We start from the raw sequence: 27165 nt of genomic DNA on the forward strand, positions 1-27165 counted from the left end.
GCATAATGGCGGCTGCTGCTTTTTTTTAAATGTGACTTTTCGAAAAAAACCCTGCAGTTTAGATGGGGCATTTTTGACAGAAATGCCCCATTTTGAAATATCCTGTACTCCTCAAAAAATGAGTACAGGATCTTTCAAAATGGGGCATTTCTGTTGAAAATGCCCCATCTAAACTGCCTTTTCTTTTCAAAAAGCCCTGTTGCAAAAAGATGCGGTAGCCGCCATTATGCAAATGAAGCGTAGGATATTTAAATCCTGGCTTCACTTGATGCCTGAAGGACGACAGAAATGTGGTAGGCCCAAGACAACACGGCGGCGTACTGTTGAGGTAGATATGAAGGGAATGAACTACAACTGGGACACACTGGAGAAAATGGCCAAAGACAAACAAAAATGGAGAGCCTTCATTGCTGCTCTACATGCCAGTGGGAATAACAGGCATTAACTTAACTTCATTTGCACTTTCGATACATCTAATTGACATTGCTCTGCCGACAGAGGGGTGTAGTTTAGACATAGCCAATAAGGGGAGTTATTTCGAAATAACTCTAGTGTAGACCAGGGCTGAGAGAAAAACACAGATTATGCATTGTCTACATTTGCAATGAGTCAACCAAAATAGTTTGACCATGGTTATAGAGGGAGGTGGGTTGAGAATGTCATTGTAACAGAATATTTATATTGACCATAGAAAATTTGAGTGCAAATGTACATAAATAGAAAATGGTGGCTTTTATTGACCTAACTTCATAGTGTAGAGCAGGATTTAAAATCACATTAAAATATGCTCCTATGATTTCAGTACTTCTGTAGTATTTTCTGAAGAGGTGGATTATATACATTACTCACCTGAGAGTATGGTTTCATTCTGAGAGTATTTAGAGACTCAGGGAGAGGTAAAAGCCAATACAAAAGCTAGACACATATTTTTTATTTTAAAAATGAATGAAATTTATCGATGAAAATATTTGATAAGTTGTTGTGGATTTTTTAACTAGCTTTAAGTAAGTCCTGGGCCATACGGCGAAAATAGATCTTAAGACTTATTTTTTTAAGTAACTAATTTTGTAGAATAAAATGTATCCGATAATTATTATATAGATATTCTATCCAGTATTGTCATGTACTTCTGAAGTAGGGATGTAAGCAACTAATTGACTAGCTGACTAGTCGCTTCCCACCTGCCCTGCCTGCTCTATCAGAAAGAGACAAAAAAGGGGGGAAAAAGAAGACGGGTGCTGGGGGGAGCTGGTTTAAAAGCTGGTTCCCCCCAGCTCCAGCTCCGTGGGAAGGGGCAGGGACACAGTGGTGGTATTCCACCTTTGAAATGTACAGGAGTCCCAGCTGGGGATCTTGTACATTTCAAAGTAGAAGCGCTACATGGAGCTTTGGGCCAGCTGGGGATCCCACTGGCCTTGGGCTCCACACAGCATTTCAGTCTTTGAAATGCACAAGAGCTCCTGCTGGGGCTCTTGTACATTTCAAAGGTGGAATGTTGTGCGTCACTTCTACCTTTGAAATGTAGCAACAGACAGGTGGGCTCTTGCTACATTTCAAAGCAGAAGTGCCCTTATTAACTAACCGAATAGTTGATGGAAATTCCATCAACTATTCAATTAGTTGATTAATCTAATTTTAACAACCCTATTCTGAAGCACATGAAAAATATTTTAAATATATTGAAAAGCACCTAACATTTTTTTCCAAAGTTTCATCCCTCTTGGCTCAAGTATGACCTCTGAACTTCCAAACACAAGCTTTCTTTATGTCAATACTCAGAGTAATATAATAAAAATACATACTAGAGGTAATACAATTTCCCTCTCTTTAATGGAAAATGATAACTCTTTTGACATGTGTTATAATGATGGTATGAGGTAGTGAAGGGTGGAGATAAATGTAAAGATTTGAAAAAAAAGATACATTTCTCATCTTGTTTTGTAACTAACAAAATGTGTACATGAAAAATAACTCTGTAGCTTACTACACTGGGTCTTTTCTGCTATCTGTGCTAATTTACATAGGATTGAAAACAACATTTTCTATCAGGGTAAGGAATTCTGTTTCATTTGTTTTCTCATTAAGAACTAGAAAGTGCATAATCCAGAAGTGTATGTTATATAAATGAAGATGTCAAGAGCAATTCAAATACTCAGACAGTGGTTTCTCAAATGTGATAATTACTATTTATTTTATAGTCAGGCACATGACATCCCATTGTTAAGGGAGCTCCTCATTTAGCTTTTTATTATTAACCACGCTATTCAGTCTGATTGTCCCCAGGCAAGACTATCTTCTTCTATATACAACAATAGAAAAGCTAGCACTCATATATACTTTACTATAAATTAATCTCAATGTTATTTCTACATTTTAAAAAGGTCCCTCATTTTAAAATACTGATGATGTCAATTAGGGTATGTCTACACTACCCCGCTAGTTCGAACTAGTGGAGGTAATGTAGTCATCCGCAGTTGCAAATGAAGCCCGGGATTTGAATTTCCCGGGCTTCATTTGCATGAAGCCGGCCGGCGCCATTTTTAAATGCCGGCTAGTTCGGACCCCGTGCCGCACGGCTACACACGGCACGGACTAGCTAGTTCGGATTAGGCTACACGAGGCGTACAGCTAGTTCGGATTAGAAGCCTAATCCGAACGAGCTAGTCCGTGCCGCGTGTAGCCGCGCGGCACGGGGTCCGAACTAGCCAGCATTTAAAAATGGCGCCGGCCGGCTTCATGCAAATGAAGCCCGGGAAATTCAAATCCCGGGCTTCATTTGCAACTGCGGATGACTACATTACCCCCGCTAGTTTGAACTAGCAGGGTAGTGTAGACATACCCTTAGGGATTGAAGTTCCCCTTTCACACATGTGCATAAATTCTCATTCTTATATACCCTGAGGAAAAATATACAATCAGACAATATGGGTAGGATTTTCAAAAATTCTCAGAGTTGGCTCCCTTAAAATCCATGGAATTTTATCACTAAGGGGGAGCAGTTAGATGAGTGCCAATCATTTATGACGATTCCATCTTTGGTGAACATACATGAATATCTTCCTTGCCAACATTTGGATAATTGGATTTCAGCTTCTGTCCCAGCAATACATGTTTCAAGTAGCTGAGCCATAGTTCCTTTCACTGATCACTGAGTAGCCAGTCTTTGCTTTGTCTTCCCCTTATGTTGTTCACACTTCCACCCTCCAATTCCAGTAGGCAGGAAACCACATCCAGCAGCAGCTTGAGCTCAGTTCTGGTCAGCAGATAAAAACAACAGGGAAACCTGATAACCTTATTAAACTTTGTCCTCTTTGCTTCAGACTATTTCTCCAGTTTGTCCAGATCATTCTGAATTACATTCATGATCAGTTTCACACAAGCTGCTTTCCACTTTCAATTTTTCAACCAGTTCTTCCCTATTCGTTAAAATCAAATCAAGAACAGCTTCCTCCCTGTTAGTTTCTTAAATTTCTGAAATAAAAAATGGTTTCCAATACTCTCCAAGAACTTATTGGATAGTCTGTGGCCTGCTGTTAGTTTCCCAACATATATCTGGGTAGCTGAAATCTCCCATCACCACCAAATCCTGTGCTTTGGATGATTTGGTTAGTACTTTAAGAAAAGCCTTATCCACCTCTTCTGCCTGGGTTGGTGGTCAGTAGTAGACCCATAGTATCCCATCACCCAGAGACTCTCAACAAGTCTGACTCCTACATCCATCCCCACCTCAGTCCAAGTGTATTCATTTTTAATATACAAGGCAACACCTCCTTACTTTTTCCCCTGCCTATCCTTCCTGAGCAAGCTGTACCATTCTATACCAATATTCCAACCATGTGTATTATCCCACCAAGTCTCTATATACCAATTATGTCACAGCTGTGTTTGTTTATTAGCACTTCAATTTCTTCCTACTTATTCCCCATACTTCTTGCATTTGTATATAGGCATCTAAGATACTGATTTTGTTCCCCAGTTCTGCCTTGTTCCTTCTTCTTTATCTCTGCTTTATCTCTGCCATGCTCTCTCTCCCCTCCCCCCCCCCCCCCCCCCCCCGCCGCCATTTCTGAGTCATCTCCCAGGTCTTCAAGTTTTTCACTTACCTGTGGGCTTTGGTCACCTGCCCCCGTCGAACCTAGTTTAAAGCCCTCCTCACTAGATTAGCCAGTCTGTGTCCAAATACTCTCTCCCCATTCCTGATTAGCAGTCCTTCCTTTTGGAACAGCATCCCATGGTCAAGGAAGCCAAAGCCCTCTTGGTGACACCATTTTCGCACCCAAGCATTCACATTCAGTATGCACCTGTCCAGCCAAGATCCAGCAGACAGTGGGAACACAGGTTAAAGTAATCAGTGGACTGATTAGCAAAGAAGCCCAGTCAGACTCACCCCAGGAAGAGGAGGTGAAAGAAGAGCCATGGTAGGAAACTGGACCCTTGCTCAAGGATTGGAGTCCCACAGGTAGGCCTTGTGAGCTCCCTCCAAATGCAAGTTGACTTGCTGAAGTAACTGAGGGCAGTGGAAGAGGACCTTGAGGACCTAACGTTTGAGAACTAGCAACTGAGTGTGGAAAGAGACCAGTTGCTTTGTAGACTATTTGAGTAAGATGCAATATTGGAGGGCAGAGACCTCAACATCCAGGAAGCAAAGGTGAGCCATAGAACTATGAATCATCCTCAGGTAGAGAGACCGGAGATAAGAGCCCTAAGTGACAGGTGAGGAACTGTCTCCAGGAGGAGGAGCCCTGGAGGCACCACTCCTATGCAAATTGGGGCAAAAAAAGGAGTTCAAAATATTTTGCGTACTTGCCCAATCTTCCTCTCGGAAGTGGGAAGAGTGTAATGGGGCTAGGCCTTAAGGCAATAGAAAAGTCCTGCAGAAGACTAGAGAGGCTCCAGTGGAACTGGGTAATCAGGAGCCAGGGAGGACGAGAAAAGAAGCTGCAGAAACAGAGGCAGCTCAGTTTCTGCCCAGACCTGGAAGGGAGAAGATCAAGAGGTCTGTCTAACAAAACCAGGGACAGCTCAGACTGGGAAGCTGTTCAGGACACTGTCTCCAGGAGGAGAAGTCCTGGAAGCACCACTCTCCTGATGAGTGGGGAAAGAGACTGTTGAGAAATAGATTGAGACTGGATTGTACTCAGCAACAATATGCAGAGTGTTCTGGGATGGACCTCTCTTAGGGTATGTCTACACTACCCCGCTAGTTCGAACTAGCGGAGTAATGTAGGCATACCGCACTTGCAAATGAAGCCCGGGATTTGAATTTCCCGGGCTTCATTTGCATAAGCCGGGCGCCGCCATTTTTAATTCCCGGCTAGTTCGAACCCCGTGCCGCGCGGCTACACGTGGCACGGAGTAGCTAGTTCAGATTAGGCTTCCTAATCCGAACTAGCTGTACTCCTCATTCCACAAGGAGTACAGCTAGTTCGGATTAGAAGCCTAATCCGAACTAGCTACTCCGTGCCACGTGTAGCCGCGCGGCACGGGGTTCGAACTAGCCGGGATTTAAAAATGGCGGCGCCCGGTTTATGCAAAAGAATCCCAAGAAATTCAAATCCCGGGCTTCATTTGCAAGTGCGGTATGCCTACATTACCCCGCTAGTTCGAATTAGGGGGGTAGTGTAGACATACCCTTAGAGGAGTACCCCGGAAGGGGGTTGTGAATGCACACAAGGCAGTGTGACTCAGCTAGAGGGCTCAGTAGCAACAAGACTTTTAAGACTGAGGCAGGGCTGTAACCCGCACTTGGCTGAACAGGGGGCACTAAGGGGAGGTAAGAGCCCACCCCTGTTACACCTTTCCAATCTGAGTGTAGTCTCTTAGAACATCTTCTCATAATGCATTCTCTGTCTTTCAGTTCTCAATATTCTCTTTTGTCTCCATCCCTGCCACTGGGAAACACTTGCTTTGAGGAGCCCAGACACCCTGATACTCAACTGAGTACAGCATCTGAAAGCATGGTAGGAAGGGATCCAGGGAGAGTGTGGGAGTGGCACCTGCCCCCCAAATAAGATCAGTATGTATTGGTGGGAGTCCCCACTGACCTAGTAGCAGATCACTCTGGCACTCTCAGGGCCCTAGGTGGTGGCCCAGTGGAGTTGTGTGGGCCAGGGCTTCCTTACTCAGGCCACTATCCTGCTGGTGGTGGTCCCTTCCTTCTCCCACACATTTCTGAGTCTAGGGGTTGCTATATCTATTCTGGCCATTGGACCACACAGTTCTATACTCAAAGATTGTTATACTCACACTGGCTCTTGTGCCTCACTATCCTGCACCTAAGGGCTACGATATTGACTCTGGCCATACGGTCCTTGATCATATTCCCCTGCAACTGAGTGATTGTCTTGATTCTAGCTGCGAGGCTGAACTGCAGTGAATGCAAGGGCTGCTGTGAGGCTGTGCTGCCCTTTGTGTAAGGACATGACTGTAGGGATGTAATTACTTCACCCCATTCAAAGAGGGGACAGGGCACACCTGCCCCATGAGAACCACTTAAAAATAACATCTGTAAGAAACTAGTGCAAGTGCCTTCCCTGGTGGTGTCTTACCAAAATACCCAAACATTAAAAAGTCCCATAAATAGCATGTTGATCTCAAAAGGAGCATCAATGAGTCTGTAGGTGTAATAAGCTTGCAGCTAAAAAAGGACGAAGGACAATATAACACTGGTATCATGACCAGTGTAACTAACCAAATAAAAATCTGTTACAAAATGTGTGGACTATGATGAAAAGAAACAATACTGTGTAGTAACTAATCACAAGGAATTTTGTTATGGTCATTTTAGATGTATGATCACAAATCCATTTTTTTAAAGCAGCAAGTACTATTATTGGGCACACAACAACATCTGCGACATTTAAAAAAAAAACACTTATTTTTAGCAATACAAATTACCGGTGTCTAATTAGACAAAGTATTCCAGTGCTCCACACATATATATAACACTATCAAGTTTACAGATACAGCAGTTATTAAAAAGCCCCATTAATTAAAATTAAAAATAACCCACGTAAAATGAACCTAGCACCGCCTAAAAGAGGGTCAAGCTCCCAGCCTGCAAGCCATGTATGGGCCTAGGGATGTAAGTGGCTAGTTGACTAGTCAACTTCTATCAAAGGCAACAAGGCAGGGAGCAGGAGCTGGTCCTGGGGGGAACCGGCTTAAAAGCTGGTTCTCCCAAGCACCATTCTCCATCGGGGGGAGAGGGGAAGCAGGGGAGAAGAGAGGTAGAAGGACCGGGTGAGAGCCGGGGATCAGATGATTCCCATCTCGCACCCAGTCTTGCACACTGTGCCACTGCTTTTCAAATGTATTAAGAGCCTACACCTGCTCTCAATACATTTTAAAAGCAGAAGCGCAGTGGGGGAGGAGGGGGGGGCTCAGCATGAGCCGAGAATCAGTTGTCCCAGCTCAGGCCGGGTCCCACATGCTGAACTTCAGCATTTTAGATGTATTAAGAGCTCTTAATACATTTAAAAGGCAGACCCACAGCGGGGTTAGCTCCCTGGGATGGAAGCTAACCCTGCTGCAGCTCCACAGCATATCTACTAGTTGATGGAAATTCCACTGACTAGTCAAACTAAATTTAACATCCCTATACAGACCAGAGCATATCTGAAATCTGGCCAAGAAGAACCAGTAGCTAGGGATGGGAGAAAGGGAGGCATGTCTGAAACCATACCCCAAACACTGCTCCTTCCCATCACAGCCACACTTTCTCCCCACCATGACATTCCACCTCCTGAGGTACCCATCCTTGGGGATTACAAGGAACCATAGGGTGTGTCTTGACTACAGGGTTTTTTAAAAAACACTATACCTGCATCTAGACTACCGCTGCATTCTGTTGACGCTTTTATTTGAAAGTCATCTGTCGAAAAAAGGTGCTATTGCATGAAAACAGGACTTTTTGAAAAGAGTGTCTAGACTCTTTCGAAAAAGCAAGCAGCTTTTTCGAAAAAATCTTCTTGTTGTATAGACTCTTTTTCAAAACAGGCTTTTTCTGAAGATACTTTCAAAAAAGCCTCTTTTGAAAGAGGCTTGTAGTCTAGATGTAGCCATAGAGAAGTGGAGCAAGTGAGCTCCACTTCCCTGTAGCTCCCCCCCCCCCCCCCCTTCAGGAGATACTGGGTTGACCCAACCACTGCTGCTGCCCCATACAAGGCCCCGCCTGGTAATCCCCAAAGCCAGGTCCCTCAGGGGACAGGGTGTCATGATGGGGAGTGGGTGGAGAGGTGGTGGGAAGGGGCAGAGCTTGGAGGTTGGGTTCGGATATGACCTCCTGGCTGCTGGGTCTCCTGAGCCAGACCGTAAATATGTTCCAGCCTGCAGATATCCCACAGGCCAGGAGTTTGAGACCCTGGTCTACAATTTTAAACAGTAGTAACTCATGATAGTCACTGTGCATTAAATAAAATAAATAGATTATTGACCAAAGTATTCTCAATATGTGTACTATTGTATTACTCAATGTTGTATACTGTCATATAACATGCAGGTGACAGAGCTCTTTTTATCTAATTGTTACTTGCTAATGAGATAATACTCACCTTGTGCGGGGCGGGGAGAATGTAGTCAATGATTTTATTTTATTACCCATTTATTGTGTGATGGTATGATGAATACATATGTTATATCCTATACAGTCCTTGGATGTTAATTTGCAGGATTACAAAAGTGTAAGATGAATCAGTATTTAAAGGAATTGAGTATTAGACATGAGTAAAGCCAACTAAATCGCAAGTAGATCTTTCTCTCACTTTCTGGGTCTTCTCTTCCTTTCAACTTTGCTCCTTTGTAGCCCCCAAATGCTCCATTATCTTAATTGACCAAATAGTGGGGAGGTACGCTGGTCCCCAGGGAGCTGGAACTGCTTCATTCACAGGGGCCAGGCACCCCGACACCCACCACTGAGATTTAACTCTTCTAAAGCAGCAGAGTGAAAGCATTATGTGGATTCCTCAGTGTTCTTAGTTATGAGCAGTGCAAGATAAGAGCAGAATGCTGCCACAGATGTTTAATACTTACTTGATCATTTTCTCCCTTTTGTAGATTTCTCTGGTACACTTTTGTTTTGATATACTTTTCATCTAGTGAATTTCATTGCTTTTTTATAATTGAAAATCATACTGCAATTTTTTTAACCTAATGTTAATTTTTAGTGAAATACACTTTGTCTAAATTACTATAATTATATTCAATACACTTTTTTATTGCAGCCTATCATCCAGACGCTCTGATGAAGAAATAGGGAAGCTAATTTAATGTACAAAGATAGAAATTACCAGTAGAGCCAATGTTTAAGTGACTGAAAAGATTTTTTTTAAAACAGACAATGCAGCATTCTCAGAACTAGTGCCCATATTCCCTGCTACTGAAGCCAGGAGAAATTTGTAAAAACATCTTTGATGTTTAGAGTTTTTTATGTTCTTTTGATCTAAGATAAGCTGCTAAAATGCACAAGAAAATGTGGGCTCTTGAAATGTGCAGAAATTTCTCCACAAGCACAAATCAAACATTTGTTACCAGGGCTGAAATGGTATTCAAATTTTTAAATGTGACTAACTAGTGAATGCATCTAAGGTATTACCTAAGACAGTGTTTCTCATCCAGTGGTATGAGTACCCTTAGGAGTACTTGAGAGAAGTCTGGGGTGGGGTGGGGTACATCAACACACCTGAAATTTGGAGAAAACTGAATTTTTGTTTTAAGTTTTACAGTGCTTTATTATTTTTGTACTTTTTACACCCAAAAATATCATCGCCCTCCTGCCTACAATTAATTTGTTTAAACAAATGTGTTGCAATCATAAAAAAAAATTGTGTGTCTGAAAACTAGGTACTGGGGTACTTTTTTTTTTTTAAAGGAAGTACTTATATTCTCTTTTAAAAAAAGGGGTTCTTTATAAAAAAACGTTGAGAATCACTGATCTAAAATGCTCTCCTCAGTAGATACAATTTTTAACTGAAAGGAATATCACAAAGCAGTTTCAAATGAGCACAGGCATGTTGTTCTATGAATTTTATTATATCATTCAATACTTACGTTTCAGGATATTTGTTCCTTATAACTCAACTTATAGTCATAAAAAATTGCAATGAAACATTCACATTTTTTAGCACGCCTGTTAGACAATATTGTCACAATTTTTTTTAAAACCAGAAAAGTACCATCAATATGGCAATAAGACACATAGTATTCTACAAAATACAGTATGTACTGCCCTAGCATTGCATAATTTCCCTCAATGTGTGTGTGCGTGTGTGGGAGGGGGGGAGGAGAGGGTAACAAATCCAGACACAAACATGATAATTAAAAGTAAAAGACACTTTAGACTATACCTCTGCCTTCTTCATTACTCCAAATAAGGCCTTGTCTACGCTACCAAATTTTGTTGACAAAACTTATGTCAACACCCAAAAGTCAACAAAACTTAAATTGCCAGAGGATGTTCACACTTGATCCCTCTGTCGACATTGGGAGTGCTGTCATTGACAATGTAAGCAATGCACGGTGGGCACGTGTCCCACAGTGCAGTGCCGTGGGTAGGCAAAGCTGATCCCTGTGCATTTTGGGATTCCCTCAGAGTTCTCCCACAGCTTCTTCAGGTTCTCAGAGGCGCATCATGAGTAACATTGTGAGAGCCCTGCAGAGGAAAGTCAAAGCAGCACAGCAGTCTGTCCCACTCACCATGATTCAACAGCCTGCCTGCCACTCTGCTCCTAGGTCAGGGTCAAACAGGAGCATTTCAATGATTTGGTTTTTTACCTGCAAATGGAGCAGCACACTCAGATAACTTCCCAGAACTTTGAAAGGGAAGGGGTGCATGCCTGCAGGGTAGCAAAGATCAAAACACTGAGCAGAGCCACCAGGGCAGGCATTGTGGGATACTGGCAGAAGCCAGTTCTGTTGACAAAACAAGCAGAAGTGTCTACGGTGGCTCTCTATCTAAAATAAACAGAAGAGGAAAGAAAAAAAAGGTGGAAGGCTTTTGCTGCCAAAACTGAGTATTCTTCCCAACAAAATTGCATTGCTGTGTATGGTGTCTATGTGTTGTCACCAAAAAGCAGTTTTTGGTAACAAATCTTGATAGACAAGTCATAAGGCAGGATAACATTCCTTTCATTTCCCTGGGATCCTGAAAAGTTGGCATATGAACAGATCACAGAGCTCAAGATCACAGAGGAAACCTGTGGCAGAACCAGAATGGAACACAGATCCCCTGACTCCAAGTTCTGTGCCTTAAGGATAAGATTGTGCTGTAGTCATTAAATATCCCATAAAAAGTGTAGAGATGTGAATGTCCATGAACCAATTATATTACAATTGTTGCTGTCTACAGTTGCCTGCTGTTTAGCTAGATATGGTGGCATTTTTCATGTTCTCACCTATATTGTTGCATGGTGCTGTTGTGTGTTGGCTCATTCCATCCTGGTAGTAAGAGGAGTGGTCCTTCTCTATCCCTTTCTTCCCTCACAAGTGTCTTGCGAGCCTTAATTCACTAGGGATGATAAAGCACTTCCGTTTCCTGGGTGAAAGCTGCTGAAGAAGTGTAAATAAATTGCATTTTATAAAATATATTTTACTGAAAATCCACAAAACTTGTGTGACAAAACTGAGGTATGAAAAGAAAAAACAAAACAAAACCTGGCATTTAAATACTATTGCTAGAGTAATCTGAAGAAAAAAAGTAGCTTTTATTTGAATTAGTTATTGGTGTATCTTAAAAGACTTCACTAATCCGAGTTTATGTGAGTAAGCATCAAACTTTGGAATGCTTAACTAAATGTATTCACACATTTTGAAGACATCACTTAGGATATTTTCCAAGTCAATACAACTACACTCTAAATTTCTTAGTGATAGTCCTTCCGGATCCAGTTTCATCACACTAGATGGACATTTTGAAGAAGCATACACATCCAGGCCTGCCAATGGGATGGGGGGAAAAGGGGAAACTGCTTTAGGGCCTGGGGATAGAAAAGGTTTCAGGGCTCCCAGACTCTACTGCTGCCACTGTGCCAGTAGTAGAAGCTGAAGCCCCAAGTCCTTTAAATTGCCACTGGAGCAATGGATAGAGCAGAAAGGCTGGCAGGTAGAGGCTAGTCCCCAAAACCCTGCCCGTTCCAGAAGTGTGGAGCACCCTATCGGCCCCTTCCCCCCCCTTCTCCCTCTCCCGAGGCCCAGCAAGTTTGTCTGCACCTCCGTACACAGCTTACATTGACATACTAATGCAGTGCCTGTTCTGTGGAAGACAGTGCTGCATTGCTGCTACTGACTTTGCAGCACTGGTCCTCTGAATAAGCAGAGTATCCATTCCTGACAGATGTTAATTTGGCCTCTTTCACATTCACTAAACTTTCGCATTTAAAAAGTTCTGAAAAGGCTCAGGCCAATTGTTTTATTCACGCTTTGTATCAACAGATGCTGGAGACAAGATACAGATCTATAAATCAAATTAGTTACAGTATTTACATTTGAGTTAATGATGTTATTTTGTCGAGTGGATCTCATGTAGCCTGAACCATGGGATGTTGCCCCACATCCGTCTCCTCTACGCTAGCTGGATATCCAACTTTGTATAGCATAACAAGGCAACAATTTTATGAACAAGCCTAGTGTCTGTGATCTTCCTTCGTATGAAATTAGTTTCTTCCCAAATGCCTGTTATTCCAGTTGTTAAATTACTTTAAGTCATGCTCCAAGGCATATATAGTATACTACAATCAAATGCGAACAACACTTTGCATATCATTAAATGCCAAATTCTCTCTAACACCGTAGAAGCAGAACTGCGGCCAGAAATGTGTTTTTTGTGCTTGCTTTTCTGATTGCCAAGTGAACTCTGGCTGAGGGAAGCAATGCTGCCAAATGTCAGGGCCGCATTAATATTGTTATTATTCTCTGGGAGTGAACTATACAATGCTATTTTCTCCAAAGGTATTACTGATACTGAGGATTAGCAGTAAAATTTTTATAATTATTGCAGTACCCATGCCATATATTATACCTCACAGGATGCTTGTAGACAAGGGATTTTACATATCTTGTTGCATAGCAAAGGAAAGAGGCTATACGGAATTGTTAAATCAGTTGGTTAATTCCAAGGAAAAGCATACTACAATAATTATAGCATTCAAGGTCAAGGTGCTCTTAAAAATCTTTTCAAATTTTTCTTTGTCTACCGATAGCCCTTCTTCCTCTTCTTTCAAATCCTCTTAACATTCCCTTCTTTCAAAAATCCTTCCAATATTGTGTTTCTAACCAATGAACTCTCTAGAACCTTCCTCTCCATTAGCTGTTCTCCAATATCCTGTCTTCTTTGGCATTCTCTGCCTTGGGACCAGCTCTTACAAATACTCGATGCTTATTACTGAGTGTAATAGTGTTTATTGCTGAGAGTAATCTCGCTGATATACCTGAAAGGATATAATGGGACTCAGTCTCTTAGTCTGATTGCTTCCTTTTTGTGCTATCCATTAACTTGGGATAATTTTTCTTCAATTAACAGAGTGGTCTTTTATAAACATACAAGCATATGTTCAAACTCTACAAAATGTGAAGGAAAGGGCAAAATTCCCATGGATTTCAATGAAAGCTAGCTCCAGCCCTGAGATGGAAGGTTATTGGGCAAATGAAAAAAGTCTTTTAAGGTATGACAGAGAGAACAGAAATAAGAGCATCCAACTCACAACTTTTCCTCAACTGTAGTTTCATGATCACTCAGGGCACGTCTACACAGCAGCATTATTTCAGAATAACACTACATGCTTTTACTTCAAAATAATGTTGAACTGGAGGACTTCGTACACTCATGGTAACCCTCATTTCATGAGGAGAAAGAGAAATAAAAAAAGAAGAGTGTTCTTTCTTCAACTTCCTTCTGTGAAGATAGTGCCAAAATCCAAAATAAGCTATTTCAACTTAAGCCACCCAATTGACATATCTTAAGTTGCATAGCTTATTCCAACTTTAGCCGTGCTGTGTAGCCGTACCCTTATAGGGATATTTAGGAGCTACACTGACAGCCCTTACTCACATGAGTAACACCAGTAAGTAGTTGCTAAGGGTCTCACAATCTGGCTTTAGATGAGGGTGGGTTGCAGAATCAATCCCTAACTCAGCAACAAATTCAGACACCCATAATGCATATCTAATACTCACATCTCAACCGTTTTGATTTATCTTTTATTTCCCCCCTTATCTGAGTTAATTTAGAAGAAAGTTAGTGGGAGAGATCAGATTTCAAATCACAATATGTTTACTAGTGCTTATTGGATGTCAAATGACTCCAACATGAACAAATCTTGGTTAATTAACTAAATTATCATCAATTTAAACTGCCTTGACATCTAAAGACATTTAACAGAGTACACTAAATTACACTGCATTCATCTAATGATAATGCACTTGTAATGGAGGCTTGCTGGTTCCTTTCAACCCTTGGATTTTAAGAAAAAGAATGTTTCTTCAGAGGAGCTGGCTTACAGTTATTTAATAAATAAAATTCCCTGTTTCCAAAATTGTTGCTGATATTGGTAACTAATAGTGATTTTTCATAAAGCTGTTCCTGAAAAGTGAAGAACATATTCTACAAATCTTTATAATGTTCCGAAGGGGTGTTATATAACAGTACTGCTCTAAGAGAAGATCACTGAATGAATTATGACTCAATCAGGTTTTTTTCACCTGCTTTCTCTTGCAACCTCTTATTCCTAGGGAAAGAGTAAATTACTTCACTTTTTTCTATGGACCATCTCCCTCACATTTACATACACATACCACATGCTCCTGGCTATCTAACCTGGTCACAAGCTAAGCAAGGGTGAGCTGAAAGAATAATGGAGGTTGTTGTAACATGAGACTGCAGCAGTCCCTATCAAAGTGAAAAAGAACTCTATGTGAGAAATACTTACACAAAATCAAAACTTTGCCTCTGAAGATCAAGGCAGCAACTGTCACCACTGTGCAGACACATACATGAAATGTAGGATTTTTTTGTACTTTAAGTAGCACTCATTTGGGATCCTGCGTTACTCATGAGTGATCAGCCTGCAAGGTTGGTGCAGGTTATCCCAAATGAGTGTTAAGATCCCATCGTTATGGATTAGGACTATGTCAGATTTATTACCAGAAAAAAAAAACCACACTAGGAATGTTTTATTGAGTGTTTACTGAACTTTTGGGACTACTTTAGTACCCCTCATGCTGTAAAACTAGGAGACTTAATTATCCAAATATTCATGGATCAACAGGAAACAAAAAAAAAACCCACTCCAAATTTAACAAAAGAGTTTTTCCTTACATATCAATGCCATAGTATTATAGATAGCTGTTCCATCCCCCTCTATGGATAAATGCAAGTTCCTAGCAATAATAGAGTAAGTCAGGGAAGATGAATAATTGGCTAGAGGGCAAATGAGGCATTCAGAGGTGAAGGGAACATTTTATTTATCATCAGGTATAGAAGTTTTACAAGTGGACTTAACCTCCACAGTGAAAAGCTATAATAGTAATCCAGTCTCTAAAGAATCAGTCAACATTCTTGAACAACAACAAAACAAACAAAACCCAAAACCAAAATAAAACTAGAGTCTGACCAGTTAGAATGTCTCATTGGCTTGAATAGATGACCTTGGAAAGGCTAAAAGTTCTGTGCATAATAGGTAATGCTTCACTGGAGACATGAACGAATTAGAAGCCAATGTTAGCAAGATAGCACACAGATATATGTTATTTTAATCTTACAGTTTTACTGCAAATAATATAACTCTGAGTGATGCTGATTGTTTCCCCATAAGCCTGATGAATGCTGAGAAACCTCAACTACATGAGACACAGACGCAGAAGGCCTCTAAAACCCAATCCGCTCCAGAATCTGTATTGGAATTTAAGATTCCTGAGTCTCATCGTTCTTTGCTGTCCTCCAATTTCTGTAAAGCTTGTAACATTAAAATGTGTGTTGCATCCCCCTCTAATGCTGGTCCAGATAGCACTAGTAAATTGTCATTGTCATGGGGGCTCCCCCACACTGCTTGACCCTGGTGTCGGGCAGTACACTCCCAGGCCCGGAGGCCTAGTTCCACCCAACCGCAGACCCTGAGGCCTAGTTCAAGTTCCAAGCAGGCCCTGTGGCCTAGTTCAGCACAAACTCAGGCCTTGAGGCCTAGTCCACGAACTGGGTGGATGGGGTAGGAGGGTCTGGGCCCTCCCTTTCCACCAGACCCCAACCCAGGGCCCTATTAGTGGTGGGTGGTTCCCACCACTAGCTCGGCTGGGGGTCCTCCCCAAAACGCACTGAGCCCACTGGGGGGTTCCCTGCCCCTGGCCCTGGGTTGCTTCCTACCCCAGCCTCATGGCTGTTGGAGACCCCACCTGCAGACGCTGTGCTAGGGGCGGCCATGACGTTGGCAGGTCCGGCATCTGGGGCAGCAGTGAAGGGGTTGTTCACCGTGGCGGGGCGGGCGGCCCTCCGGGGTCGGCATTGCAGGAGGGCTCAGCCTGGGGCTGGTAGCGGCAACGGTGGCAGTCCCTGCGGCTCTTGCTCAGGTGGCAAGGTTCAGCTGTGGCTCTGGAGGTTGGGCAGGAGTTCCTCCCTCCCCAGCAGCCAGCCCTAACTGAGCTGTTTCTCTGGCCTTTGTACCCGGGCTGCAGTTGGAGCATGCCCAGCAGTGCTGCGGGGGCAGGGCTAGCACAGCCCAGCCAGCCAGCTGGCTCCCCCCTTGGCCAGTGCGGGGCTGGACCGCTCCATCACAGTCATCTATCAGTTTCTTCATTAGGTCAAGTGACAGAGGTTTATACCCTGGGCCTAGAAGCTCCAATTACGCAGATGAACCATGTGGATATCACTATGATCACACATGTTGGATATTTTTTATGTTTGCTTTGAAATCCTAAAACTTGCATTAAAAAGCCCAACATTAAAAATCCGATCGAAAAAGCTCAAGCCTCAGCAGCCTAAGGCAGCAGCTTCAGGAGGTGAGTGCTGTCCTGATGCCCTGCCTGAAGTGCTTCTGGGTGTCCTTAAATGCGATTCAGCATCCAATGAGTGTGGACGCTCTATTTCGAAACTGCTCAGTGCTATTTCGATGGGTATTTGCTATGTAGACGTGTTATTTTGAAATAAACCATTTCAAAGTATTTTTTCTGGACTAGCTTATTCTAAAATAAGCATGCAGTGTAGACATACCATATGAAATCATTTTATTATCCACACAGTATAACCTAAGTTTTTACCCTTCTTTCTGTGAGAAGTTTTGGAAATGATATTTCAGCAATGAAAATGCCAATTTACTGCCCTGTTCCCCCCCCACCTCCCGCCAAAAAAAACTATGAAGAAATGGGCTCAAACTACAAGCCTAGTCTGTCTGGGAAGGTGCATATGCAAACCAAATCTGAACTTTAAAGCTCATCTTTAATCATTTGCAAAAGTAACAGCTCTCAGGCAATGTCTACACTACCACAGTTAGTTGACCCAAATTGCACAACTCCAGCTACGCAAATAATGTAGCTGGAGTTGACATACCTTAGGTTGACTTATGATGAGGTCCACACCATGTTGGATCAATGGGAGACACTCTCCCATTGATTTATTTAGTTGCCTCATTCAGGATAGAGTAGCAGGGTTGGATGGAGAATAACTTGTGATTGATCTGGCAGGTCTTCACTAGATCTGCTAAATCAACACCTGATGCATTGATCTCTAGAACATCAATCACAGCTGTAATGGAGATGTAGCCCAGTGGGAGCACATCTGAAAACAGAAGCTCAGAACTTCACTTAGTATAAATTGGCATAGATTCATGGAAGGGCAACACAGTCAGGGTGGCAACCTGTCAGAAGACTGTGTCCATAGTGATTTCATTACCTGCTAATCTCTATAAACATCTGAACAATTACCCAGAAATATCTCAGAAATAGCCTCAAAATAAGTTACCTTAATAAAAACTGCTAATAGTAAAGATAGGGACGGACATCTGTCATGCAGTCTGGAGTGTTTAATAACCATGACAGCCTACCTCAGGGCAGATTGCCAGAAAACAGGGAAGACACCCTAAACTGTCGGGTGGTATATCTTGTAATTAGATTTCACCAAACTAGCAACAAGTGTGAACTTTTCAATCACCTATACCAATCTTAGTATGGAGTCACAGATGGTTCCTCAGTGTCTCTTGCCACCCAGACAATCAACTTTGTTATAAAATAGTTACTTACACACACAAAAAAATCACATTTGGGTAGCTTCCAGGTCCAAAAAACCAATCACTTACTTCATATCATTTGATACTTTAGATCTTTCAGCAAGGACAATGTTGGCAGCTAATTCTGTAATATATTAAAAGTGATCTGCTAAAAAAGGAGATGACAGTTACTGAGAGGTTAAAGCAAGTAAAAGATATGCACAGGTGAGTCACAGTTTGTAATTCCAAATGGTGGCAATGATATAATAAATTGCCAGCATCCCAAAGTCTTTTAATGGATACCATTCTTTAAATATCTGAACCATTACAAGAAATGTCTCAAAAATGTCCTCAAAATAAATCATCTCAATAAAAGTCACAAGTAGTAAGGACAGCTATTGTTTAAGTTGTGTCTTGTTGTCTTAACCAACACAGTATCACCGTAATTGTAAATGACTTGACTACTATTAACTTTATTAAACTTTATTGAGAACAGCTTACAAGGGTATTAAAATAAACTTTATAAAATTTTGTAAATTTTGTAAAATGTTTGAGGCGTGCTACTGATTAACAAAAATTGTTCTTTCATTGAGGGAGTCTGTTGGCTGTAAATCAGGGAAGATGCTACAGGTTGAGCCAAAGCAGGAAAATAATCAACAAGCTTTGACTTGAAGAAGAAATTTACTGCTAGTGAACTGTATAATTCAAGCAAAAGATAGATGGAGTGATTTTTTTTCTTATCCAGTAGACAATAGAGAGATTAAGTGTTTAGATAGTATGAAGAAGCAGTTAAGGAAGGAAACTAAATTTTACTATATGCTTTTGAGTCATCACTACTAGCTATACTTTCTAGTTTCCTTTCTAGTTTACCTTGGTGCCTTCCCTCACTGAACATGTTTAGCTTTTACATGGGCCATTTTTACTGATATGGGAAGTTGTTTGGTTTTCCCATGAATGATCATGATCCTGTACAGCATGAATGTTCTTAACTTGATACTGGTCATTATTCACAAAGGGCGGGAAACTTGCTAATTTTCCACCTTACGTTGATTGGCCCTAATTCAGATTTACTCCTCCATGCAGAAGAGGTACTAATGGTGACATCTACGTTGCCCTTTTATAGAGCAATAAGTGGTCCACTCTTTTAGGGGAAGGTTCCTTTTTCTAAGGTTTGGAGCTTCATTTCAGAACTGCTTTCCCCCTTTCCTTATGATATGCAACTATTTCATTCTGTTTCCGTACACTCAAACACTTTACTGCTGCAAGTATGCAAAAATCCAAATAACCTCTGGGCAACCTGGAGTATCCCCTATAATTTCTCCTGCCTGATAAGAATGAATGACAACTCCACAAAGATAGAAGAGATAAAGCAGGTTGCTTATTGACACACACATGGAAATATGTGGTGTGAAGTATAAGAGCTATCAATATTCTTGTAAGCAGACAGAATGAACAGCAGGAGGTATCACAGCTTAGCTATAATGCCTAGCAGGAAGTGTGTGACTTAAAATATGTTTAAATTATCAAATACATGTCAAAGTAGGGTACTACTCAATATGAGTAAAGACTTTGGGATTAGGATAAATAGTAGCTGAGTTATTCATAGTATGAAAAATTTAAAACTTTCTATACAAAATTGGGGCTTAGAAAAAGCAATGAGGTTATAATATTCACTGTTTTGTTGCAAGTATGTTTTTAATATCTCAATCCACATTTAAGGGGAGAAGTGGAAATTCTTACACAAGCAAGGGAAACACTAATACTTGGCACTACATGATCATTATAAAATATCTAATTACATTAAATTCCAACTAATCCACCATGATCTTAACCATTTTTATTACTCAGGAATGTGTACAAAAAGCAATTATTAAAAAAAGAATGGCAGACGATACTTCACAATTAATATTGGTAGCATGTAAACAAACCTCATTTGCATTAAAGAAGAGTAAAATTAAGTACAGGAAAATAGGATTATTAACATGATGTATTGGAACCTTATGGAGAGAGGGTAGTTTACTAATTGCAGCTCATGAAAACATCAATAAATGCTATCAACCTGGCTGACAGAAATGGTTGACTGGCTGACGCTGTGGGACCACACGGATTGGATACCTTTCCTCATTGAAGGGAGTATTTTATGTCCTCCAGAATCCTACCTCTTTCAGTAGGACTCAGATACATATTAAAATGTTGGTGTTATAGGTTTATGCTTCAGACTCCAGCTCCTTGAACTCATATGAAAAGATTACAATCTCATTCTTTATTTAAAAAACAGAAAAGAAAAACTTGATGCAGATAGCCTAAAACAACAGAGGTGGAAATGCCCAATTCAGCTTTATTCTGTGGGGACAGGGGTTCCACGAGCAGTACTCTGTGGGAGCAGGGGTTCTACCAATGCCATTCAAGCACAAGACTCTGGGGGGCCCTCATAGCAGCAATCATCACAATTCTGATGGTGTATCATTGGAAGGTGCCCATCCTCATAATTACTCTTGGGGAAGTGGACTGAATCTTCTAGGATTCACCTTATGTTGTCGAAGACAACAGTTATCGAGGAAGTTGAGGGGCAGAGAGCTTACCAAAAAAGGAGTGAATATCAGGACCCCTAGTAACCTAGCAGAAAGGTTTGTGAGAATGGTCCCAGCTGCCACCACCCCAAGGGAGGTCAGGGACATGGCATGAGGATGCAAAACACAAGGAGACCACATACACAGTGGTCCTACCTGAGGAGTAAGATGCTACTCCATGTGAATAAGGTTGGCAATATCTTGTCCTTAATGGGAGTTTTCAAAAAATAAGGTGAACAAGATTTGCTCCAGAATTTGTACCTGCTTCTTAATCAGTAGAACTTGATCTCCTTGTAGGTCCAGATCCCGCATTCTTTGCAGATTCAAGCCTCCTGTGGAGAACATATTTGCTGCTTCACCTAGAAAGTTCATACCTCGCTTCCCAGAAAAAATCCTATGAAACTGGAGCCCCACTTTTATTACCTGCACAACTGTTGTTAAATTGTGTGCTATTTTCCACAACATATCATATGGAATGGAGACAATGAAACAAACTTATTCTGTCTTGTGAATGACAATGAGCTGGGGAGAGAATTTTCAAGTGCTTTGGAGGATAGGATTAAAATTTAAAATTATTGGAACAAACTGGAGAAATGTTCCGAAGTAAATAGGATGAAATGCAATAAGGACAAATACAAAGTACTTCTCTTAGGAAGGCATAAACAGTTGTACACATACAAACTGGGAAATGACTACCTAGGAATGAGTATTGCAGAAAAGAATCTAAGGGAATAGTGGATCATAAGCTAAATATGAGTCACCCGCATAACACAATTTCAAAAAAAGGAAACACCATTCTGGAGTGTATTAGCAGGAGCATTGTAAGCAAAGAAAAATAAGTTTCAGGGAGGTAGCCGAATTAGTCTGCAACTAGAACAACTTAAAAAACAACGAATAGTTTAGAAGTACCTTAAAGACTAATAAAACATGTAGATGGTATCATGAGCTTTCATGGGTATAACCCACTTCTTCAGATGACTGGAGTATTAAAAGCTACTAGACTATTCATTGTTTAAGTAATTCCCCCACTTTACTCTGCAGTGATTGGGACTCAGTTGTAGAACTGTGTCCAGTTCTGTGTGTCACATTTAAGGAAAGATGTAGACAAAAAAGAGAAAATCCTGAGCAGCAACAATGATCAAAAGTCTAGCAAACATGACCACTTAAGGAAGATTGGAAAAACTGGGTTTGTTTAGTTTGGAGAAGAGAAGACTAAGAGGAGAATATGACAATTTTCAAATACATAACAGGTTGTTACAAGGAGAAGAGAGAAAAATTGTTCTGGTTACCCTCTGAGGATAGGACAAGAAGCAATATGCATAAATTGCAGTGTGGGCATTAGGAAAAATTTCATGACTTTCAGGTGGTTATGCACTTTCATAAATTATCTAGGAGGTGGTGGCATTTCTGTCACTGGAGATTTTTAAGGGCACAGTAGACCCTGTCAGAGATAGTCTATCAAATACTCAGTCCTGCCCTGTGTAGAGGGCCCTGGACTAGAAGACCTCTTGAGGTCCCCTCCAGTCATACAATTCAATACAAACCAATGGCAGATTGAGAGACTGAATTAGCCCCAATGATAAGGGAACATAACATCACCATTGAATGCTGTTAAGAAGAATTATGCAAAATGAAGATGCTAAACTTTGAAAGAAAATCTTGTCTTCACAAACTCTTAGATAAATAGACTAATTGTGTGAAAATGTTTACGTGCTATGGAGTCACAGTTATTAAACAAATTGCTCCATGCTTTTGTACTATTATATCCTTCCACTATGGTGCAATTTTTCTTAAAGGTTTTGTTGAGAAAGATGCACTCAGTTAATGAAGTTAATGAGCTTTAATGCTTCCTTGATGCACAGGTTTTCAGCACAAAATTGCTTCATTATCACAGCTTTGTAAGCCATGTAATGTATAATGGTCACTGTTCCTATTGAGAACACAGTGAAACATAGCAAAAGTTTAATTGTACATGCACCTACTCTTTAAAGCAAATAGCTAGTCTCCGGGGCTATTAATATAGCAGATGCCCTCTATAATTGGAGGGTTATTGTCCAAAAAATAGCTGGCAATCATTTTAATTAAAGTTAGTAAATTACTGTTGAAGTCATTATAATGCAAAAATATGAGAAATATCAGATGCTTAATTCTCACATGTTGACAACAGTAAGTTATCTACAACATTACTATTTATTTTATACATTCTTGCATAAATAGAAGTCTACAATGTGTTTTATTATGACAAAGGTCTAGATCATGCAGCCCTTACAAATAGTCCTCATTTACTTTACATGCATAATAGCTGCAGGAATGGGGTCCAAATACATGTAGTATATTGAAATACAAACTACACATTTTTTTCTGGTTATGTAGCCTAAATAATGTTTTTTTCTTAACCTCACTCAAATTTAACCTTTGAATTTTGTTAGTAGAGAAAATAATTTTGTTTCAGTTTATAAAAACAACTGTAGAATAACGAAAAGCCATTATTTCCCAGTCAAATTCAGTATTCCATCTTCCCTTCTATTCTGAACAAATTTTCTTCAGTTTCAGTAGAATATAATAAACACTTGACATGAAACAATGACAAATACTGGATTTCCAGAACCTCCCGATGACATTAGATTGAACATCTGTTACATCTCCCAAAATACATTTAACATATTTGTAAATCACGGCAGAGTAAACCTTTGCAAGTTTCATAAAATTGCACGAAAGCTTACAAGTGCAAAGATTGTTGATATCAAATGCTGCTTGGTTTAAAAACAATTGAATGTGCCACAATATATATGAGAATACAGGCTGACTAAAAGGGTACAGGTCTTGGTGGTCGGGCAGGGGCAGATGACTGTTTTGCGGGGCACCGGGCAGCATAACTCCGCGGGGCCCCCCCTTTGCCACAGCGCATGCGCCACGATGCCATGTGCATGCGCGGTGGCACCACGGCGCATGCGCGGGGCTTTTTAAGCGTGGGGCCTGGGGCGGCCGCCCCGTTCGCCCTGCCCTATATCCGTCCCTGTGGTTGGGGACTCCCTCCTAAGAGGGACTGAGCCATCCATCTGCCGTCCGGACCTGGAATCTTAAGAGGTGTGCTGCTTACCAGGAGCTCGCATTCAGGGTGAGACAGAGGCTTACCAAATTGATCAAACCTTCGGATCTCTACCCCTTCCTGCTTCTCCATGTGGGAACTAACGATACGGCCAAGAATGACTTTGAGAGGGTTACTACAGATTATGTAGCGCTGGGAAGAAGGATCCAAGAATTTGGAGTGCAAGTGGTGTACTTGTCCATCCTCCCTGTTGAAAGGAAAGGACTGGGCAGGGATCACTGAATTGAGGAAGTAAATGCGTGGTTGCGCAGATGGTGTCGCAGAGAGGGCTTTGTTTTCTTCGACCATGGGACTCTGTTCTGGGCACAAGGATTGTTAGGAAGAGATGGGATCCACCTAACAAAGAGAGGAAGGAACATCTTCGTGGGCAGGCTTGCAAACCTAGTGAGGAGGGCTTTAAACTAGGTTCGTCGGGGGATGGTGACCAAAACGGTGAGGGGAGTGGGAAAGTCGGATCCGGGATGAAATGCAAAGAGGAACAAGCAACAAAGGAGGACCCCTGATTCGAATGGAGAAGATAGGGAGATCAACTGGTTACCTGAGGTGTTTGTGCACTAATGCGAGAAGCCTGGAAACAAATAGGAAGAACTGGAGGCCCTGGCCTAGTCCAAGAAATATGATTTAATTGGGATAACAGAGACTAGGTGGGATGATTCACATGACTGGAGCGCTGTCATGGAAGGGTATAGACTGTTCAGGAACAACAGGCAGGGGAGAAAAGAAGGAGGAGTTGCAGTATATGTAAGAGAGCACTATAATTGCTCTGAACTCCAGTATAAAGAGGGAGAAAAACCTGTTGAGAGTCTATGGGTTAAGTTTAAAGAAGCAAACAACAGTAGTGATGTTGTGGTTGGAGTATGCTTCAGGCCACCGAATCAGGTGGATGAGGTAGACGAGGCTTTCTTCAGACAACTGAGAGAAGCTTCCAGATCACAGGCCCTGGTTCTCGTAGGGGACTTTAATCACCCTGACATCTGTTGGGAAACCAATACAGTAATACACAGGCAATCCAGGAAGTTTCTGGAGAATGCTGGGGATAACTTCTTGGTACAAGTGCTGAAGGATCTGACATGGGGCCATGCGCAGCTTGGCCTTCTGCTCACACACAGGGAGGAACTACTAGGAGAAGTAGAGGTGGGTGACAACCTGGGAAGCAGTGATCATGAGATGGTAGATTTCAGGATCCTGATCAAAGGAAGAAAAGAGAGTAGTAATTTGAATTTCCCGGGCTTCATTTGCAAGTGCGGTATGCCTACATTACCCCGCTAGTTCGAACTAGGAGGGTAGTGTAGACATACCCCTAGTGACAGATGATGTGGGGAAAGCTGAAGTACTCAATGCTTTCTTTGCCTCTGTATTCACGGACAAGGTGGGCTCCCGGACTAATGCGCTAAGTGACACAAGATGGGATGAAGATGGACAGCCCTTGGTGGGTAAAGAACAGATTACGAACTATTTAGAAAAGCTATACGTACACAAATCCATGGGTCTGGACTTAATGCATCCGAGGGTACTGAGGGAGTTGGCAAATGTCATTGAGGAGCCTTTGGCCATTATCTTTGAAAAGTCGTGGAGGTCGGGAGAGATCCCGGATGATTGGAAAAAGGCAAATGTAGTGCCCATCTTCAAAAAAGGGAAGAAGGATGATCCAGGGAACTATAGGCTGGTCAGTCTTACCTTGGTTCCTTGAAAAATCAGGGAAGGGATCCTTAAGGAATCCATTTTGTGGCACTTGGAAGAGAAGAAAGTGATTAGGAATAGTCAGCATGGATTCACAAAGGGAAAGTTGTGCCTGACCAAACTGATTAGCTTCTATGATGAGGTAATTGGCTCTGTGGTCATGGGAAAGTCAGTGGATGTGATATACCTTGACTTTAGCATGGCTTTTGATATGGTCTCCCACAATATTCTTGCCAGCAAGTTAAGGGAATGTGGATTGGTTGGACAGAAAGATGGCTAGAAGGCCAGGCCCAGCGGATAGTGATCAACAGCTCGATGTCAGGATGGCGGTCACTTTCTAGCGGAGTGCCCCAAGGTTTGGTTCTAGGACCGGTTTTGTTCAATATCTTTATTAATGACATGGATGAGGGGATGGATTGCACCCTCAGCAAGTTTGCGGATGACACTAAGCTAGGGGGAGAGGTAGATACACTTGAGGGCAGAGATAGGGTCCAGAGTGACTTAGACAAATATGAGGATTGGGCCACAAGAAATCTGATGAGGTTCAACAAGGACAAGTGCAGAGTCCTGAACTTGGGACAGAAGAATCCCAAGCATTGTTACAGGCTGGGGAACAACCAGCTAAGTAGTAGTTCTGCAGAAAAGGACCTGAAGGTTACAGTGGATGAGAAGCTGGATATGAGTCAACAGTGTGCCCTTGTAGCCAAGAAGGCTAATGGCATTATAGGTTGCATTAAGAGGAGCATTGCCAGCAGATCCAGAGATGTCATTATTCCCCTTTATTCGGCTCCAGTTGAGGCCACATCTGGAGTATTGTGTCCAGTTCTGGGCCCCTCACTACAAAAAGGATGTGGACGCATTGGAGAGGGTCCAGCAGAGGGCAACCAAAATGATTAGGGGGCTGGAGAATATGACCTATGAGGAGAGGCTGAGGGAGTTGGGTCTGTTTAGTCTGCAGAAACGAAGAGAGAGGGGGGATTTGATAGCAGCCTTCAACTACCTGAAGGGAGGTTCCAAAGAGGATGGAGAAAGGCTGTTCTCAGTAGTGACAGATGGCAGAACAAAGAGCAATGGTTTCAAGTTGTGGTGGGAGAGGTCCAGGTTGGATATTAGGAAAAACTATATCAGTAGGAGGGTAGTGAATCACTGGAACTGGTTACCTAGGGAAGTAGTGGAGTCTCCATCCCTAGAGGTGTTTAAGTCTTGACTTGACAAAGCCCTAGCCGGGTTGGTTTAGTTGGGATTGGTCCTGCCTATAGCAGGGGGCTGGACTTGATGACCTTCTGAGGTCTCTTCTAGCTCTATGGTTCTATGATTCTATGGTACATCTACAGTAGCTTGTTAGTTCGAGCTAGGTAGGGTAATGAGGGCAAGCGGAGTTGCAAACGAAGCCCAGGATTTAAATATCGCGGGCTTCATTTGCATGTTGCCAGGCGCCACCATTTTTAAATCCCCTTAGTCCGAACTCCGTGCCCGCGGCTACACGTGGCACGGAGTAGGTAGTTTGAATTAAAGATCCTAATTTGAACTACCGTTACATGGAATGAGGAGTAACGGTAGTTCGAATTAGGATCTTTAATTCAAACTACCTACTCCGTGACACGTGCAGCCGCGGGCACGGAGT

The sequence above is a fragment of the Pelodiscus sinensis genome, chromosome 12, assembly GCF_049634645.1.
Source record: "Pelodiscus sinensis isolate JC-2024 chromosome 12, ASM4963464v1, whole genome shotgun sequence".
Taxonomy (NCBI): domain Eukaryota; kingdom Metazoa; phylum Chordata; order Testudines; family Trionychidae; genus Pelodiscus; species Pelodiscus sinensis.